General features: G+C 36.0%; 1 protein-coding gene across 15 annotated transcripts in view; it reads left to right on the plus strand.

Moving 5' to 3' along the window:
- Nucleotides 1–20,430, plus strand: part of EPHA6 (EPH receptor A6) — a 1,033,311-nt gene that overhangs the window by 357,178 nt on the left and 655,703 nt on the right. The gene's annotated exons all lie outside the window — the stretch shown is intronic.

Genomic DNA, 20,430 nt, shown 5'->3' on the forward strand with positions numbered 1-20,430 from the left:
TGGTGATTTGCAAATATAAAATCAAAATGTGTTTTATAAAATATGTTTGAATATATAGACCAGGCGATCAATAATTATATTGTTGATGTTTTTATTCTTGGAATGTCTTAATGGTGTTCCCTTTTTGAACTTATATTAAAATTTTAATATTAATAATTGATATTTTAGCAGTACAAAAATGTTTAGATAACATATGAATGCTGAGGAGATCAAGGATATCAAAAGTGTCTTTTCAAATGAGTGTAATTTATTCCCAAGAGGGAATTCTACATTTTTCTCCTTCTAATTGTATCAACATAACCCATGCTGTTAATTGTATAGTAGATTAATGATACCGAGTTATTATGTAAAATTCTATTAGTGGCTCAGTGGATGATTGTAGATAAGTAACTTCATATTTGACCTAAAGAAAATTGCTTTTGCCTTTGTTTGTTTTCATGAAATTAAAGAAATATATATAACACAATGTAGAAAATGAGTACAGCCAGATATCAGTTTAAAAACAAATGAGTGATTTGATACGAGGTTTAGATTTCATATGAGTTATATAGTTATCCTAGGATTTCCCAGTGGATAAGGTGATGTATCAGCAAAAGCAAACAGCACCTCTTACAGTACACTATTTCTAAAGCTATATATTTAGACTGTTGCCTTGGTATTTTTTTCAGACAGAATTGTTTTTTTAAACCATAATGAGTAACATAGTTCAGTGCCTCCTAACTCTAGAAAAATGTTAAATCGTACTGGGAGCCTTTAAAAATACCAATATCTATGTCTCACACCAAAGAGATTCTGAGGTAATTGATTTTGTGACTGTCTTGGACATTAATATATTTGCAAATCTACCCAGGTGATTCATGAGTACCAACAGGGTTTTGAACAATTGAGAAAAATCACATGTCATCTATTCTGAAATATGAGCAAGTATTTCTAATACCTTTATATACTGGATTTGATTTCAAAGCAGTTAACCAATAAATTTATCTTATTATTAAAATGCTACCTTTTAATAATACATTTATGCATATGTTTCCTGATTAAAAACTGAAAAATCAATAAATGTATCTCAAGTAGGAAAAAGTTGCTGCATTATAAAAATGTATTAGTATAATGAAAAAGTAAAATTAAATTTTATATATACTGATTTTTTCATATATCTAATTAAGTTAAAAGAAAAAATCCAGAAGTAGACTTCAACCAGAATAAGTGAAGAAAGAAACTTCAAATAATAGTACTGAATAAATAATTATGGCTCATTTATGAGAATTTAGAAATATATATCTTACAGAGTTTTTAATATAACTGAAAACATGAATCAAAATTTTACAAATTTGATTTATTAAATGATTTTAATTAAATGATTTAAAGTAATTCATTTAAAATTTTAATTATTTTATTAAATGACTTATTAAATAGCATTTGATTTATAAAATGTCCATTTTAAATGTTTAACCAGACATTTAAGAAAAAAATTGGAATGACATTACTGACTTTTCTCAGAACTTACTATTTATAGCATTATATTTGAGATAGAAATATGTATGTCAGTCTTTATAGCATTTAATTTATGTTACCAAAATACAAAATACCATAATATAATAGATGCTAGATCTATTTCTACCACTGGCACTTTGCAAATGATTTAATTCCTTTTTAGCAATAAGTCCCTTTATAACTTTATAAAGATTGGGCCAGATTAATTTCTCTGTTTTAAAGGCATTGAAATCGTGCATGATGATTTAAAGAAGATGATATCGAGCACTTATATTCCAGAACTGTTCTGGGCATGAATTATCTCACTTAACCCTCAAAGCAACTTCAATTTTATAGGCTCAGTTACTGACTCCATTTTACAGACGTATACACTGAAATAAAGGGAGACTTAAGTTGTCCAAATACAAAGGTTAGATCCAGATTTGAATCCAAGAGGTCTATATCTTAGCCTATGTTCTCGGCAAATGGAAGCCAACTCTAGAGAACATAGAGTAAGCAACCAGAAGTCAGAAGATTTATAAGAAATGGGAATTTAATACCCAAAGAAAATAAGGCTTGCCTACATGATGCAGCACTGATACTCATTTAAGCCTCAGGACGATCCTTGTTTATACTTACCATTCACAGATTATTGCTATAGTCTCAGCTTGCTGAGTTGTATGTTTTATTCAGTTCAGTTCAGTTCAGTCACTCAGTTGTGTCTGACTCTTTGCAAACCCATGAATCACAGCACGCCTGGCCTCCCTGTCCATCACCAACTCCCGAAGTTCACCCAAACTCATGTCCATTGAGTCAGTGATGCCGTGCAGCCATCTCATCCTCTGTCGTCCCCTTCTCCTCATGCCCCCAATCCCTCCCAGCATCAGAGTCTTTTCCAATGAGTCAAAACTTTGCATGAGGTGGCCAAAGTATTGGAGTTTCAGCTTAAGCATCAGTCCTTCCAATGAACACCCAGGACTGATCTCCTTTAGAATGGACTGGTTGAAATCCTTGCAGTCCATGGGACTCTCAAGAGTCTTCTCCAACACCACAGTTCAAAAGCATCAATTCTTTGGCAATCAGCCTTCTACACAGTCCAACTCTCACATCCATGCATGACCACTGGAAAAACCATAGCCTTGACTAGACAGACTTTGTTGGCAAAGTAATGTCTCTGCTTTTGAATATGCTCTGTAGGTTGGTCATAACTTTCCTTCCAAGTAGTAAGTATCTTTTAATTTCATGGCTGCAATCACCATCTGCAGTGATTTTGGAGCCCCCAAAAATAAAGTCTGACACTGTTTCCACTGTTTCCCCAACTATTTCCCATGAAGTGATGGGACCAGATGCCATGATCTTAGTTTTCCGAATGTTGAGCTTTAAGCCAAATTTTTCACTCTCCTCTTTCACTTTCATCAAGAGTCTTTTTAGTTCCTCTTCACTTTCTGCCATCAGGGTGGTGTCATCTGCATATCTGAGGTTATTGATATTTCTCCCAGAAATCTTAATTCCAACTTGTGCTTCTTCCAGCCCAGCATTTCTCATGATGTAGTCTGCATAAAAGTTAAATAAGCAGGGTGACAATATACAGCCTTGATGTACTCCTTTTCCTATTTGGAACCAGTCTGTTGTTCCATGTCCAGTTCTAAGTGTTGCTTCCTGACCTGCATACAGGTATCTCAAGAGGCAGGTCAGGTGGTCTGGTATTCCCATCTCTTGGAGAATTTTCCACAGTTTATTGTGATCCACACAATCAAAGGCTTTGGCATAGTCAATAAAGCAGAAGTAGATGTTTTTCTGGAACTCTCTTGCTTTTTTGATGATCCAGCGGATGTTGACAATTTGATCTCTCATTCGTCTGCCTTTTCTAAAACCAGCTTGAACATCAGGAAGTTCACAGTTCACGTGTTGCTGAAGCTTAGCTTGGAGAATTTTGAGCATTACTTTACTAGCATGGAGATGAGTGCAATTGTGTGGTATTTTGAGCATTCTTTGGCATTGCCTTTCTTTGGGATTGGAATGAAAACAGACCTTTTCCAGTCCCATGGCCACTGATGAATTTTCCAAATTTGCTGTCATATTGAGTGCAGCACTTTCACAGCATCATCTTCCAGGATTTGAAGTAGTTCACCTGGAATTCCATCACCTCCACTAGCTTTTTTCGTAGTGATGCTTTTTAAGGCCCACTTGACTTCACATTCCAGGATATCTGGCTCTAGGTGAGTGATCACACCATCGTGATTATCTGGGTCATGAATATTTTTTTTGTACAGTTCTTCTGTGTATCTTGCCACCTCTTCTTAATATTTTCTGCTTCTGTTAGGTCCATACCATTTCTGTCCTTTATCGAGCCCATCTTTGCATGAAATGTTCCCTTGGTATCTCTGATTTACTTGAAGAGATCCCTAGTCTTTCCCATTCTGTTGTTTTCCTCTATTTCTTTGCATTGATAGCTGAGGAAGGCTTTCTTATCTCTCCTTGCTATTCTTTGGAACTCTGCATTCAGATGCTTATATATTTCCTTTTCTCCTTTGCTTTTTGCTTCTCTTCTTTTCACAGCTATTTGTAAGGCCTCCTCAGATAGCCATTTTGCTTTTGTGCATTTCTTTTCCATGGGGATGGTCTTGATCCCTGTCTCGTGTACAATGTCATGAACCTCAGTCCATAGTTCATCAGGCACTCTATCTAGCAGATCTAGTCCCTTAAATCTATTTCTCACTTCCACTGTATAATCATAAGGGGTTTGATTTAGGTCATACCTGAATGGTCTAGTGGTTTTCCCTACTTTCTTCAATTTCATCTGAATTTGGCAATAAGGAGTTCATGATCTGAGCCACAGTCAGCTCCTGGTCTTGTTTTTGCTGACTGTATATAGCTTCTCCATCTTTGGCTGCAAAGAATATAATCAATCTGATTTCAGTGTTGACCATCTGGTGATGTCCATATGTAGAGTCTTCTCTTGTGTTGTTGGAAGAGGGTGTTTGCTATGACCAGTGTGTTCTTTTGGCAAAACTCTATTAGCCTTTGTCCTGCTTCATTCCGTATTCAAGGCCAAATTTGCCTGTTACCCCAGGTGTTTCTTGATTTCCTACTTTTGCATTCCAGTCCCCTATAATGAAAAGGACATCTTTTTTGGGTGTTAGTTCTAAAAGGTCTTGTAGGTCTTCCTAGAACCAGTCAACTTCAGCTTCTTCAGTGTTACTGGTTGGGGCATAGACTTTGATTACTCTGATATTGAATGGTTTGTCTTGGAAACGAACATAGATCATTCTGTCGTTTTTGAGATGGCATCCAAGTATTGCATTTTGGACTCTATTGTTGACCATGATGGCTACTCCATTTCTTCTAAGGGATTCCTGCCCACAGTAGTAGATATAATGGTTATTTGAGTTAAATTCACCCATTCCAGTCCATTTTAATTCGCTGATTCCTAGAATGTTGATATTCACTCTTGCTATCTCCTGTTTGACTACTTCCAATTTGTCTTGATTCATGGACATAACATTCCAGGTTCCTATCCAATATTGCTCTTTCAGCATCAGACCTTGCTTCTATCTCCAGTCACATCCACAACTGGGTATTGTTTTTGCTTTGGCTCCATCCCTTCATTTTTTCTGGAGTTATTTCTCCATTGATCTCCAGTAGCAATTTGGGCATCTACCGACCCAGGGAGTTCCTCTTTCAGTAAGGGCTTAGAGGAGCTACTCCCCATTCAAGGTCAGGAGGGTGGCTGTGAGGAGATACCCCTTATCCAAGGTAAGGAGCAGCAGCTGCACTTTGCTGGAGCAGCCATGAAGAGATACCCACGTCCAAGTTAAGAGAAACCCAAGTAAGACAGTAGGTGTTGCAAGAGGTATCAGAGGGCAGACACACAAACCATAATCACAGAAAACTAGTCAATCTAATCACACGGACCACAGCCTTGTCTAACTCAGTGAAACTAAGTCATGACGTGTAAGGCCACCCAAGACAGGAGGGTCAAGGTGGAGAGGTCTGACAGAATGTGGTCCACTGGAGAAGGGAATTGCAAACCACTTCAGCATTCTTGCTTTGAGAACCCCATGAACTGTGTGAACAGTATGTTTCTTTTAATTTGCAGCAAATCCAGCAATGCGAGTCAACTATTTTTTTTTTTTTGCATTTAATCTATGATCTAGTTGAATTTTATTCAAAAGTTCCCTCAAAATGTCCACTTATCCATACAGTCAAAAGTGTGAGTTATTTTATGTCTTACTACTGTCAAGATAGCATGTAAAAATCAAGATATGGCATTAACTGGGGGCTTGCTACCAATGTAGACTCTCAGGCTTCAGTTGAGATACAGAATCTACATTTTTAACAAGAATCTTCAGTGATTTGAATGCACTTTAAAGTTTGTAGACATGGTTCTAACAGACCTTAAAATACTTACTAATATTAAAGATTTTAAGAATTAATGAATAAAATTAGAGTGGACTTTTCTAACTTATTTTTAGTAATTAGCATCTACTTTTAATAGTCTAACTTATTGTGTCAACAAAAAGTTTTGAAGTAGAAATGATTTTTTAAATTTTCTGATGGACAAGGTTCAAAGAGAAACAACAGGGTTTGGGTACTGGGGTATAATCAATAATATTTAGGGCTCTAGAATTAGAAAGTTCAACTGGATCTAAAATTTGCAAGCTTGCATAAATTGAGTGATTTTTCTAAATTTCATGCAGCTCATTACTGAAAAAGCCAAGTTTTGAATACAGGTATGTTCTTAAAGTCAGCATTGGGCTACCATCTGATACCCTTCTGGGTTCTGGGCACAGGCCATATAACTCAAATATCTAGTTTTTCAAGTTTTTAAAAGTCATCTGGATATTACCTTTCACTCTCTCCTGAATTTAGCAAAATAGCAGAAATACTTATTTTATACACAACTTCTTAAAAAATTCAAAAAATGAGGTCAAAATTATTTTTTCCTATTTCTTTTTTTTGTATACAGAACTAAGACCAATTACTCATACAGCCACCTCAAAAGCAAGCTAAATATTAGATAACAGTAATTCTTTGAACAGTACGAATTCACCAAAAAGTTGTATGATACAGAAGTATTATAATATTGTTGTTCTCCATGGTTAAGTCAGTAATTTTCTTTACTTTGTTTAAAACTAGAATATCCTTTTCTAGAAACCCCACTAACAATATGTTAGAGAACTTCCCATTTTTTTCAGCTGGGTATGTATAAGTAGTTTTATTTTACTTTAATTTAAATGTCTCTGATAACAATGAGTTTAAGTTATTATTATCTCTTTTTTGAAATTGTTTTTCTCTATATTTTTCATTAATGTACTTTACACATTTAAAATTATACACAAAATCCTAGAATGATATAGATAGACAAAGTTTATAACAGAAAGAGACAAGTCACAATGTGCAGCCATCTCCTTTCTTGTATCACAACCCAGAGACAACAGTTTTCTTTTTTTAGCTATATTACAACTTTTTATCTGCATATATCTAAATAAAATACATATACTACAGTCTCAATTTTAAATTTTATGTATTATGCTAGATTAGCATTTTAGCTAAGTTCCTTTCTCCTTTTCAGATGTTGCTAAATCCATATTCAATATTTTATTGTTATGACTCTATAAATATTTTTCAAGACTGGGCCATATAATGTACAAAGATAGAAAATTTTCTTTTCTTCTATACCATTTTAATCCTGGAATTAATAATCTCCTCAAATTCTTAATTGTGTACAATTTTCTTTAAATGTAGAAGTAAGTTTACCTGTATATCTATACTCTATATTTTAAAAGAAATTTGTTATACAGTTAAATGGCTAATATGTTGTATCTCTTCCTTTTTCCCCTCTACACTTTTCTTCAGCAGGCTCCATTTTGGTTTTGCCTTTGTTTTAATTTCTGCTTCAGGGTTATTGTCCTGAGACTTCCTCTTGCTCTGCCTTGCGTTGTTTATCTGCTGAATGCCCTGTTTTAAGACCTTATGTTTTAATTTTCCCAAGGTTATTCTCTTCTGTTTTTATGGACTTCATGTTCTCAAAGCTTCCTGAATTCTTGAGAAGGGTAAAAAACATAAATGTTTAGAGTCTTTGCATATAGTGTCTGGTATACATAAAATTCTGAATTAACTAGGAATAAAAAGTATTCTTTTAACTTCATGTTTAATCTTTTTCCTTAAATTTTATTTTACTTTGAAATATGTTATTGTACATGATAAATAATATCAAACAGCACAGATTACAATGAAATGTAACTCTCTTTCCTACTCTAAATTTTTAATACACGAGAAAGTGTGGAAGACGAAAGTGTTAGTTGCTCACTGTATCCTACCTTTTGTGACCCCAGGGACTGTAACTTGCCAGGCTCCTCTGTGAATGGGATTTCCCAGGCAAGAATACTGGAGGGGGTTGCCATTCCCTTCCCCAGGGGATCTTCCCAAGCCAGGCATTGAACCCAGGTCTCCTGCCTTTGAGGCATATTCTTTACTGTCTGAACCACAAGGGAAGCCTGGTACATGAGGAAGCTTACTCTAATTTTTCCATCTGTTTTCCTTCACTTAGTTTATCTTGGAGATCTTTATCAGTATACAAGATATAAATTTCATACTACTATATCTTTATATTAGACCATTGTCTGAAAACTCTCAGATAAAATTATTATCATGGTTCAGTACTTTTAAGATTTTCCACATTTACAAATTTGATTTTCTACTTGATTGAAATAGGTTTAACATTGTTGCCTCTTTAAACAGGAATATTTTTATTATTCAAATATTATTTAGACTTGTTGGTTGACTTTTTTCCTTGCATATGGCTTTTTCTTACATATTTTTATTTCTTTCAATTTTCTCATTTGTAATTTTAAGATAGCTTAAGGAAATGACAACCATATAGAAAACATTTTAATGCACTGTACTAACATCCTATTTTGTTGTTATAATACCACTTGCTATTTTCTAAGAAGGAAGTTTTTAAAAACATCATTTGTAATTGGAAGAATTTGACAATTCTTAGAATCATTCTTGGAACTCTAGTATATAGGTGTTTTATTTTCTATCAAACCACATTTATTGAAGGGTTCATTTTTAAAAAGTGCAGATTGTTCTTGGTTAGTTGAAATAAATCCTGCAAAGTGATTTTGTATGTTTACAAAGCAGTGTTTTGGGTGTAACCTAATGGCACCCCACTCCAGTACTCTTGCCTGGAAAATCCCATGGACCGAGGAGCCTGGTGCGCTGCAGTCCATGGGGTCGCTAGAGTCGGACAGGACTGAGCGATTTCACTTTCACTTTTTACTTTCATGCACTGGAGAAGGAAATGGCAACCCACTCCAGTGTTCTTGCCTGGGGAATCCCAGGGATGGAGGAGCCTGGTGGGCTGCCATCTATGGGATCGCACAGAGTCGGACACGACTGAAGCGACTTAGCAGCAGCAGCAGCATAGTTTAAAAGAGAATAGCAAAAGGCATTATATGAAGAGTTGAGCACTTTCCAACAATTCCAGGAATGTGCTGGTTGTAAAATTCTTGTTACACTTTTACTAACTGGAAACGTTTCTAGTAGGCTTTGTTGAATTTTTAAGCATTGTGATCTACCTTTATTGGAAACATACATAATAGAACTTAGTGTTAAAATGGTAAAGTCTCAAAGAATTATGTAGTATTAGTTTTTTCCATAAATGTATGCTTCATAAAGGTTTTTAAGTTGATTCACTTTCATAATTAGCAAATTTATACAAAAAACATTTAAAATTTAATGTTTAATAGATCCTTTAATTACTCCTCTTATTTATTCTAAAATTATGTACCTATGTGAACTGACCTATTTGTAGCTTTGGCACTGTTGACCTGTCTCTGCTTTTTGCATCTCTGTCCTTGAATATTAAACCTGCAATCTGGTTTCTGTGATAAAGTTTTCTTGGTTTTACTGTACTTTTGCTTGCTGTTCTTTCTCCATATCTTTTGCTGGCTAGTCTCCACTCATGCAGTAAATGAGGGTGGTTTCAGAGAATTCCAAAGACAGCCTTCTTTTCTCATTATATGTGCTGCTGGAAGATATCATCTACTTTTATTATTTCCAATGCTATCTATATGGTAATGTCTACTAAACTATATCCTCAGCTCATCTCTCTCCTTAGCTCCATTTCCAGTAAGTACCAAACTACTGGGTGTCTCTGCAATATGTCCTCAAACTCAGGCATTTTAAACCCAGTCTGTTCAAAAGAGAAATATTTTCACATCTTCTTACCCCTTTACTTTTTGTCTCTTATATTACCTATTGTAGGCAACTCACACTAGTAAATACCTTATCAACTAAGTAGAAATACAGTGATACCGTCTCTCCTTTGATTGTCTTATTTTCCATATTCTATTCTACCCGCATCCTGCAGATTCTGCCTCTATCTCTCTTTCAAAACTCTTCTCCGTTTGTAGTTCACAACATTGTTATTTTGTCTTGATGATACTCTCTTCTGCGTAATTATTTCCTGCTTCTATTTCTTTCTCCCTCCAGTTCACTCTTCCAGAATATTCTTTCTAAAATGTAAAGCAGTTTTAAAGGGGAATGAAAAACATTTGCAGTATGTGGAGTTATGTGTGTTGCTCTTTTCATAAAAGTAACTCAGTATATTTAAAAATGCAAATCTCATTTGTCATGCTCTTACTTAAAATAAATAGGGAAAATAATCCTCTCTTAACTTCTCATCCTCATTTCAATAAAATACAGTATACTAACGCATATATATGGAATTTAGAAAGATGGTAACAATAACCCGGTGTACGAGACAGCAAAAGAGACACTGATGTATAGAACAGTCTTATGGACTCTGTGGGAGAGGGAGAGGGTGGGAAGATTTGGGAGAATGGCAATGAAACATGTAAAATATCATGTAGGAAACGAGTTGCCAGTCCAGGTTCGATGCACGATGCTGGATGCTTGGGGCTGGTGCACTGGGACGGCCCAGAGGGATGGTATGGGGAGGGAGGAGGGAGGAGGGTTCGGGATGGGGAACACATGTATACCTGTGGTGGATTCATTTTGATATTTGGCAAAACTAATACAATTATGTAAAGTTTAAAAATAAAATAAAATTGGAAGAATAAAAAAAAAAATAAATAAAATAAAATCCAAAAGATATTTTCAAAGCATGCTGGCATCATAGGCTCCAGACACACTAAAGCATTTGCTTCCTTTCCCTGAATCTCCTTTTGTCCACTCCTTTCCCTGGTAAAACTAAACTCATTCTATATAAAACTTACCCTGAATATTATCTCTTCTGCCTGAGCAGATATATTGTACATCTTTTACTAATAAAGTGAAGTGAAAATAATATTTATGTAGCTAATGAGATTTATTTGGACACATTCAGTTATTTTACAGTCATGTATATCTACCTTTGTGGGCATTATGGGGTTTGACATTAACTCTCACCCAGTCTACCACTAGGCTTCCCAAGTGGCTCAGATGGTAAAGAATCTGCCTGCAATGCAGGAGACCTGGGTTTGATTCCTAGGTCGAAAAGATCCTCTAGAGAAGAGAATGGCAACACCCTCCAGTACTCTTGCCTAGAAAATTCCAGGGACAGGGGAGCCTGGCAGGGTTTAGTCCATGGGATCACAAAGGGTCAGACATGGCTGAAGTGACTGAGCATAGCATGGCAGTCTACCATGCTTTCTCTGATAACTTTATATATACTTGAACTTTTCCTTTTCTTGACTGTGTTCTCTGTGGCAACAGAAACTGCATCATTCATTTCTGTGTTCCCTCCTCAGGCACAATACCAGGCAGAAAGTAAGTATTCAGTAAATGTTTATCAATTTAATGAATACATCTGATACTTAGTATTTTTCTTGCTATAAAGCTCTTTGACTAATAGAGAAAAATTTACCAAATCTTTTTGGACAGTATCCTTCTTTTTAATAATGAAATAAAATTATTCATATATTTAGTAGTTATACATAGGCAAAACTATGCAAACACACGTCAAGTTGATAGATCAAAAGCAATTATGTAAGTCTGGATGGGGGACATTTTACTGAAGATGTGACCACTATTCCCTAAGACTGTCAAGGACATGAAAAACAAAGAGAGAAACTTGTCACAGACCAGGGTGACATAACAGTCAAAGGCAATATGGCACTCAAGATTGGAAAAGAAACTGGAAAACTGGTAGAATACAAATAAAGTCTAGAATTTAGTTAATAGTAATGTACTAATGTTAGGTTAATTACTTTTAACAGTTGTACTTTGGTAATATAAAATGTTAACAGTGTAGCAACTGGGAGAAGGGAACATGAGAACTAAGAATCTTTAATATCTTTGCAGCTTTTCTGCAAATATAAAATTGTCTCAGAATAAAAATTTCATTTTCAAAAATGCAATGATTATTTATGAAATGACTTAATTATGTTATAATACAATGTACAAATTTTCCAAATACTGTGCACACTCAGAGAGCTCTTGTAATAAAAGCATACTTTGAATTTAAAACCAATCTTTTTCAAAAACTCAGTGGAAAGTTATAGTTGTTAAAAATATAAATTATAATTTATTATAGAATACTTGCTATTAGATTGATTTTAAATTGAGGTGCTCTAAAGAAAGGGAGTGCCAAAGATTGCTTAGACTTCCACACAGTTGCACTCATCTCACATGCTAGTAAATTATTGCTCAAAATTCTCCAAGCCAGGCTTCAGCAATACGTGAACCATGAACTTCCAGATGTTCCAGCTGGTTATAGAAAAGGCAGAGGAACCAGAGATCAAATTGCCAACATCCGCTGGATCATGGTAAAAGCAAGAGAGTTCCAGAAAAACATCTATTTCTGCTTTATTGGCTATGCCAAGGCCTTTGACTGTATGGATCACAATAAACTGTAGAAAATTCTGAAAGAGATCGGAATACCAGACCACCTGGACTGCCTCTTGAGAAACCAGTATGCAGGTCAGGAAGCAACAGTTAGAAATGGACATGGAAGAACAGACTGGTTCCAAATAGGAAAAGGAGTACGTCAAGGCTGTATATTGGCACCCTGCTGATTTAACTTTTATGCAGAGTACATCATGAGAAATGCTGGGCTGGAAGAAGCATAAACTGGAATCAAGATTGCCAGGAGAAATATCAATCACCTCAGATATGCAGATGACACCACCCTTATGGCAGAAAGTGAAGAGGAACTAAAAAGCCTCTTGATGAAAGTGAAAGAGGAGAGTGAAAAAGTTGGCTTAAAGCTCAACATTCAGAAAACGAAGATCATGGTATCTGGTCCCATCACTTCATGGCAAATAGATGGGGAAACAGTGGAAACAGTGGCTGACTTTATTTTGTTGGGCTCAGAATCACTGCAGATGGTGATTGCAGCCATGAAATTTAAAAATGCTTACTCCTTGGAAGAAAAGTTATGACCAACCTAGAGAGCATATTCAAAAGCAGAGACATTACTTTGCCAACAAAGGTCCATCTAGTCAAGGCTATGGTTTTTCCAGTGGTCATGTATGGATGTGAGAGTTGGACTGTGAAGAAAGCTGAGCGCCGAAGAATTGATGCTTTTGAACTGTGGTGTTGGAGAAGACTCTGGAGAGTCCCTTGGACTGCAAGGAGATCCAACCAGTCCATCCTAAAAGAGATCAGTCCTGGGTGTTCATTGGAAGGACTAATGCTGGAAAGACCCTGATGCTGGAAGGGATTGGGGGCAGGAAGAGAAGGGGATGACAGAGGATGAGATGGCTGGATGGCATCACCGACTCGATGCACATGAGTTTGGGTGAACTCCGGGAGCTGGTAATGGACAGGAAGGCCTGGCGTGCTGCAGTTTTTGGGGTCACAAAGAGTTGGACACGACTGAGCGACTTAACTGAACTGAAATGAAATGCTTTTGTGATTATACACTATACTGTGAATGATCTGCTTTATATAAAAATTTGAACACATTATTTTTTGCATGTTTTTATCAGAATTTTTGTGTAAAATCTGACCTTGAAATCAATGGAAATGTATACTGACTTTTGTCTACCTTAATATTATGAATCATTTTCAATTTTTATATTTTTATAACCCCACAGCAAAATATGTTTAAGCAATTGGTCTTTTCATCTATAACAAAAATGAAACATTCCGTTTTCTGATATCAGGGGACATATTGGAGGGGTGGGCAAGCATACATTTGTTTTTCCCTTTTATTAATGTTTTGCTGGAGGGCAAATGTCAGTGTAGCCACTTTCATTTTTTACCCCTTTTGCTGAACTCCTGTAGGGAAATTCTACACATGGGTTTCTTTGATGGTTCTTTTCATTTTTATCTCCTGCTGTGACTTTGACAGTCGGACTGTCAGTGGGAGACAGAAATAAAAGAAGAAGCCTTGAAGAAATGTTATAGTCTCATGCTGTGAATTTAGAAGATGACAGGGATTTTTGACTTGCTTCCTCTGGCCCATGACTAAAGAAGAACTGTCACTGGGTTACAGGGCTAAGGGGAGTAATGAGAACATATTTTCTCATGCAGGCTATGGAGAAGACACTGATGCACCTTGCCCTCCCAAGTTAATCGGAAACACTAGGGCTAAAAATTTTTTGTGGCAGGTTTCACAACCACTTACTGAAAAGGAGGCTTGACCATGCTCTCTGTACAGATTAGACATATTATGCATATAATGTGCATTTATTAATGATGATCCTGTGTAAATTTGCCTTTAAAACCATTGTGCCAGCAACAGTCTACAATCAATCAATTTGCCTGTCAGGGGCAGACTTTATTTTTTGGGGCTCCAAAATCACTGCAGATGGTGATTGCAGCCATGAAATTAAAAGACACTTACTCCTTGGAAGGAAAGTTATGACCAACCTAGACAGCATATTCAAAAGCAGAGACATTACTTTGTCAACAAATATCCATCTAGTCAAGGCTATGGTTTTTCCAGTGGTCATGTATGGATGTGTGAGTTGGACTGTGAAGAAAGCTGAGCACCAAAGAATTGATGCTTTTGAACTGTGTTATTGAAGACTCTTGTGAGTCCCTGGGACTCCAAGGAGATCCAACCAGTCCATTCTAAAGGAGATCAGTCCTGGGTGTTTTTTGGAAGGACTGATGCTAAAGCTGAAACTCCACTACTTTGGCCACCTCATACGAAGAGTTGACTCATTGGAGAAGACTCTGATGCTGGGAGGGATTGGGGGCAGGAGGATAAGGGGACAACAGAGGATGAGATGGCTGGATGGCAACACCGACTTGATGGACTTGAGTTTGGGTGAACTCTGGGTGTTGGTGATGGACAGGGAGGCCTGGCGTGCTGCAATTCATGGGGTCACAAAGAGTTGGACACGACTGAGCTACTGAACTGAACTGAACTGAACTGATATATATGAAATCAGTGTGGTGAGTTTGACCTTCTCCTTTTCCTATAAAAAAGTGTCTCCAACTCTGATAGGCAGGTGGGATTACATTTCCACTAATGAGGATATTTAGGGCTATGCTAATAACATTACTAATTGGGAAGTTCAAGAATTGTCTATGAAAAGACTTCAACATATGAAGTTCCATAATTTTGTAATAAATGTATAGAAATGTGTAAGAGAAAAAATTCTCTTAAAATATAAATGAGGAAGAATTAGCCTTGTGATTATAAAATGGTCAAATTTGTTATCATTTAAAACATATACTTATTTTTAGAAAAGATATACCTCATAAGTTGAGCATTTAGTCCATAAGAATGATATGTATTTAAGATTAATATTTTTTTAACTGACATATAGTCAGTTTTTGGTTTTTTAAGGAAACTTAAAAATGCATTTGGAAAATAGATTTTAAAAGTTTATGAAATTGTATATACATATTTATATAAATATATTTAAATGTATATTATTAAAAAGAAAATAGAATGCTGTCCTTTACATATTGAAATATGCAAAGGAAAACTCAGAAACTGAAAAAAATGCAAAATTTTTTCCACAAAATGATGAACTATCATTTCTTGAAATAACATTTTAGAATTGGGACTTTTATGTAGAATGAGAACACAGTTCCACTGTAGACCATACTCACTTTTGATATAAGTTACAAGTTTCAGTTAAGTTCAGTGCAGTCGCTTGTTTGTGTCTGACTCTTTGTGACCCCATTAACTGCAGCATGCCAGGCCTCCCTGTCTATCACCAACTCCCGGAGTTTACCCAAACTCATGTCCATTGAGTTGGTGATACCATCCAACCATCTCATCTTCTGTTGTCCTCTTTTCCTCCTGCCCTCAATCTTTCCCAGCATCAGAGTCTTTCCCAATGAGTCAGCTCTTTGCATCAGGTGGCCAAAGTATTGGACTTTCAGCTTCAACATCAGTCCTTCCAGTGAACACCCAGGACTGATCTCTTTTAGGATGGACTGGTTGGATCTCCTTGCAGTCCAGTGGACTCTCAAGAGTCTTCTCCAACACCACAGTTCAAAAGCATCAATTCTTCTGCGCTCAGTTTTCTTTATAGTCCAACTCTCACATCCATACATGACTACTGGAAAAACCATAGCCTTGACTAGACGGACCTTTGTTGGCAAAGTAATGTCTCTGCTTTTTAGTATGCTGTTGAGGTTGATCATAACTTTCCTTCCAAGGAGTAAGCGTCTTTTAATTTCATGGCTGCAATCACCATCTGCAGTGATTTTGGAGCCCCCCAAAAATAAAGTCAGCCACTGTTTCCACTGTTTCCCCATCTATTTGCCATGAAGTGATGGGACTGGATGCCATGATCTTAGTCTTCTGAATGTTGAGCTTGAAGCCAACTTTTTCACTCTCTTCTTTCACTTTCATCAAGAGGCTCTTTAGTTCCTCAGTTTCTGCCATAAGGATAGTGAGTTTGGAGAATCCCAAATCCACTGTCATATTTAAACATTCTCTAGAAGGATTCATGGAACTCACTTAAAGCTGCTCTATTCATGGTCACAATTATTACAGCTAAAGTATACAGATTAAAAATCAGTCAAGAGAACTAGAGCACAGTGGAATCTGAGAGAGTTCCAAATGTAGTGCTTCCAGTTGTCCTCTCCCTGTGCAGCCAAGATAATACTACCTTCCTCCACCACTGACTTACAGTATACAGAGAGTATGCTCCCTGTATACTCATCGGGACTCTATCACATAGGCATGATTGATTTCCCATGTGACTGATATCAGTCTTTATTCCCTCCATATGTCCACTGATACCAGATGACCAAAGGTCATCCTAAATTAAATTGGTGGTATGACTCAGAACCCCTCCCGCCAGAGCACAGTATAACTATCTGGTTGGCCCAAAGACCCCAAATAAAGATACTCGTATTAAACATACCATTACAGGGGTTTAGAGCTTACATGTCAGAAGCTGAGTGCGAAGGCCAGGTCTCATTTTTGGGTAAAGTTTAATTTTTTAACCAGGATCTAATAAATGTATGGCCTTGTTGCTTTCACTGTATTTTTTAAAAGACATTACAGTTGTCCCAGTTCAAAACAAACCATATCGACTCTGATATTTTAGTTTATCTGTAGAACTGATTGATCTTTATTTCTTAATACATAAATTCTAACTTATAAAATTTATATATTATTTATATATTACTATTGGGTTTTTTAAAGATAATAGGAACCTTCCTTAGGTTTGAAGAGCCTTACTGAGTTCTGTGAATTTATCTTCCCAAGAAAAGTGCACAAGTGTTAAATTCTGACTGATAATTTATTCTTTTAAGAATCAACATTTTCCTCCTATAATGAGCATTGGTATAGATGCAATAAGGTAATTATCTTTTCTGCTAGTGTGTGTAAAAGAAAATATAACAAAGTTTTCTGCTCTTGTTAAAATTTTAATCTCAGAATAGAAGAAAGTAATAGCAAATGAAACAACTGACCAAGGATTAATGTCCAAGATATACAAGCATCTCATTCAGCTCAATACTGGAAAAACATACAACCCAATCAAAAAGTGGGCAAATGATCTAAACAGACATTTCTCCAAAGAATATATGCAGATGGCTAATAAACACATGAAAAGATGCTCAGCATCACTCATTCATAGAGAAATGCAAGTCAAAACTACAGTGAGGTATCACCTCACACCAATCAAAATGGTCATCATCAAAAAACTTACAAGCAATAAATACTAGAGAGGATGTAGAGAAAAGGAACCCTTTTGCATTGTTGTTGGGAATGAAAATTGCTTCAGCCACTATGTATAACTGTATATAGATTCCTTAAAAAAAAATCTAGGAATAAAACTACCATATGACCCAACAATCTCACACTGAGCATATACCCTGAGGAAACCATAATTGAAAAAGACACATGTACTCCAGTTTTTATCTCAGCACTATTTACAATAGCTTGAACACAGAAGTGCCCTAGATGCCCATCAACAGATGAATGGATAAAGAAGTTGTGGTACAATGGAATATTACTCAGCCATAAAAAGGAAGACTGATTTAGTTCAAATAAGGTGGATGAACCTAGAGCTTATTATAGAGTGAAGTAAGTCAGATAAAAACAAATATTGTATATTAATACATGTATGTTGAATCTAGAAAGATAGTACTGATGAACCTATCGCAGGATAGCACTGGAGATGCAGACATAGAGAACAGACTTGTGGGCCCGGTGGGGGAAGGATACAGTGTGATGGACCGAGAAAGTAGCATTGAAACATATAAAATACAATATGTAAAATCAGATAGCCAGTGAAAATTTGCTACATGAGACAGGAGCTCAAATCTGGTGCTGTGTGAAAATATAGAGAGGTGGGATGGGGTGGGAAGTGGGAGGAAGGTTCAAGAGGGAGAGGACATAAATATACCTATGGCTGATTCATGTTGATATATGGCAGAAACCAATACAAGATTGTAAGGCAATTATCTTCCAATTAAAAATAAAAACATTTGATCTGCAGGCATTTAAATCACATAAACTTTCATGAAAACAGTGATTATAGGAAAGAAATGCACACTGCCACCTGTTTCAGGTCTTCACTATTGGAAGATAATTCCCTATAGGTGTTTACTGTTTTTGCATATCTTGTAATCCACCTCTATTTTAGACTATCTTTGCATGATATTTATATAGTTAACAACCTTGAATGAAAGACATAGTGTCTCTCTTTGGAACAAAGAGCAGATTGGTGTTACTGTCCAGTGTAATAAAGTTAATGTCTCTTGCTTAGGACAGAGAGGGAAGAAAAATTAAAATCTAGAAATACTAAGTAGCTTGCCTGGGCATGTAAGTAACCTTGAATGGCTGACAAACAAGGTTTGAAGAATCAACTTTCATTTGGGGATTATACTCCTTTACAGTGGCTGTATTTTACTAAGTGTAATTTTTTGACAAGATAGGCTGAGTTGTATTAACAGATAGTTTAGGGTGATTTCTCCCAATATTTTTAAAATTAGGGAAGATAAATGAAAGCAGAGTTTTTATGAGCAAGTGGAGATAAAATTAAATACCATAATGGCTCCATCTCTTTATCATTTTATAATAAAATGGATTATGTAAAAAATTGATTAAAGTAATTTTCCCAAATCATAAGCTAGTGTTGATTAATTCATTCTTAAATATACATGCATATATATAAAAGGACATATATATATATAGGAAATATTTTTATGAGAAATCTTGAACAGTTAAATAGAAAGTCGAAAATATTACAGCACTAATTAAAATATATAGAGGAGCAAAATTAAAATATTCTTGCTATCTCTGATTTTGACTTTAAAAATACCAGATACGTTTATGTGTATGTGTTAGTCATTCTGTCATGTCTAATTCTTTGCAACCCCATGGACTGTAGGCTGCAAAGCTCCTTTATCCATGGAATTAACCAGGCAAGAATACTGGGGTGGATTGCTCCAGGGGATCTTCCCGACCCAGGGATTGAACCCAGGTCTCCCACATTGCAGGCAGACTCTTTACTGTCTGAGCCACCAAGGGAGACCCTCACCATATATGTCTAGCAACATGTAAAATGAGGCTTTTCATATTGCCTTGATCAACGACTCAACATTATTTAATACTTACTATCCTTTACTTTTGTCTGGCTGTGCAACTAATGGGTTCTTAAAATTAACACATGGGGCTTCCCAGGTGGTTCAGTGGTAAAAAATCTGATTGCCAGTTCAGAAGACGCAACAGACATGGGTTTGATCCCTTGGTTGGGAAGATCCTCTGGAATAGGAAAAAACAACACACTCCAGTATTCTTGCCAGGAAAATTCCATGGGTGTAGGAACCTGGAAGACTATAGTCCATGAGATCACAAAAGAGTCACACATGACTGAGCACACACACATTCACACACACACAAAATTGATAGGTTTTTAATGATTAGGTTTTTTTTGTATCTGTATAATTACTTTATTTCCCATTTCTGCCCTTCTACAGTAGGAAGGCAATAAGAAGGGAAGCTAACTCAACGCCTTTTCTCCTCAAATTGAGACAAAGGGAGGACATCCTAGTTTTCAAATCCAAAACAAGCTTGGGCAGCATTATCTTCAATGTCTCCTAGGAATTCTCTCCCATTATTGCTCTACTGGGTTTGTATTTCATTATATCACCAAGACATGTACAGACAGTGCTAGTAATAAGTGTCATTATCACCAAATGATCATTCCAAGAACTTAAATAGACATAGATGAGAGAGAAGCATCTCTGTCATTTACCTAGTAAAATTTTAAACTAATTAGTTCTAGGATACAGAAAGTAAGATTCAGTTTAATTGATATATTGTAAAGATATAACCCTGCCAATTTGATCTCTAAAACCATTATGTATACTTTTGCCATAAAGAGTCAATGCATGTAATTTCTGAAAAGGTCTGAATCCATGTGTAGTTTTCATGTATCATAGTTTTTATTCAAATTACATGATAGGAATTAAGTGACTGAACAGAAATATAATTCTGGACTATCAAATTATGAATGCATGAATAGTTAACCACAAAAATAAAATAATCCATTCCTTCCATTTCACTCAGTGCAA

This window comes from Bos taurus, chromosome 1 (genome assembly GCF_002263795.3).
Source record: "Bos taurus isolate L1 Dominette 01449 registration number 42190680 breed Hereford chromosome 1, ARS-UCD2.0, whole genome shotgun sequence".
NCBI classification, from domain to species: domain Eukaryota; kingdom Metazoa; phylum Chordata; class Mammalia; order Artiodactyla; family Bovidae; genus Bos; species Bos taurus.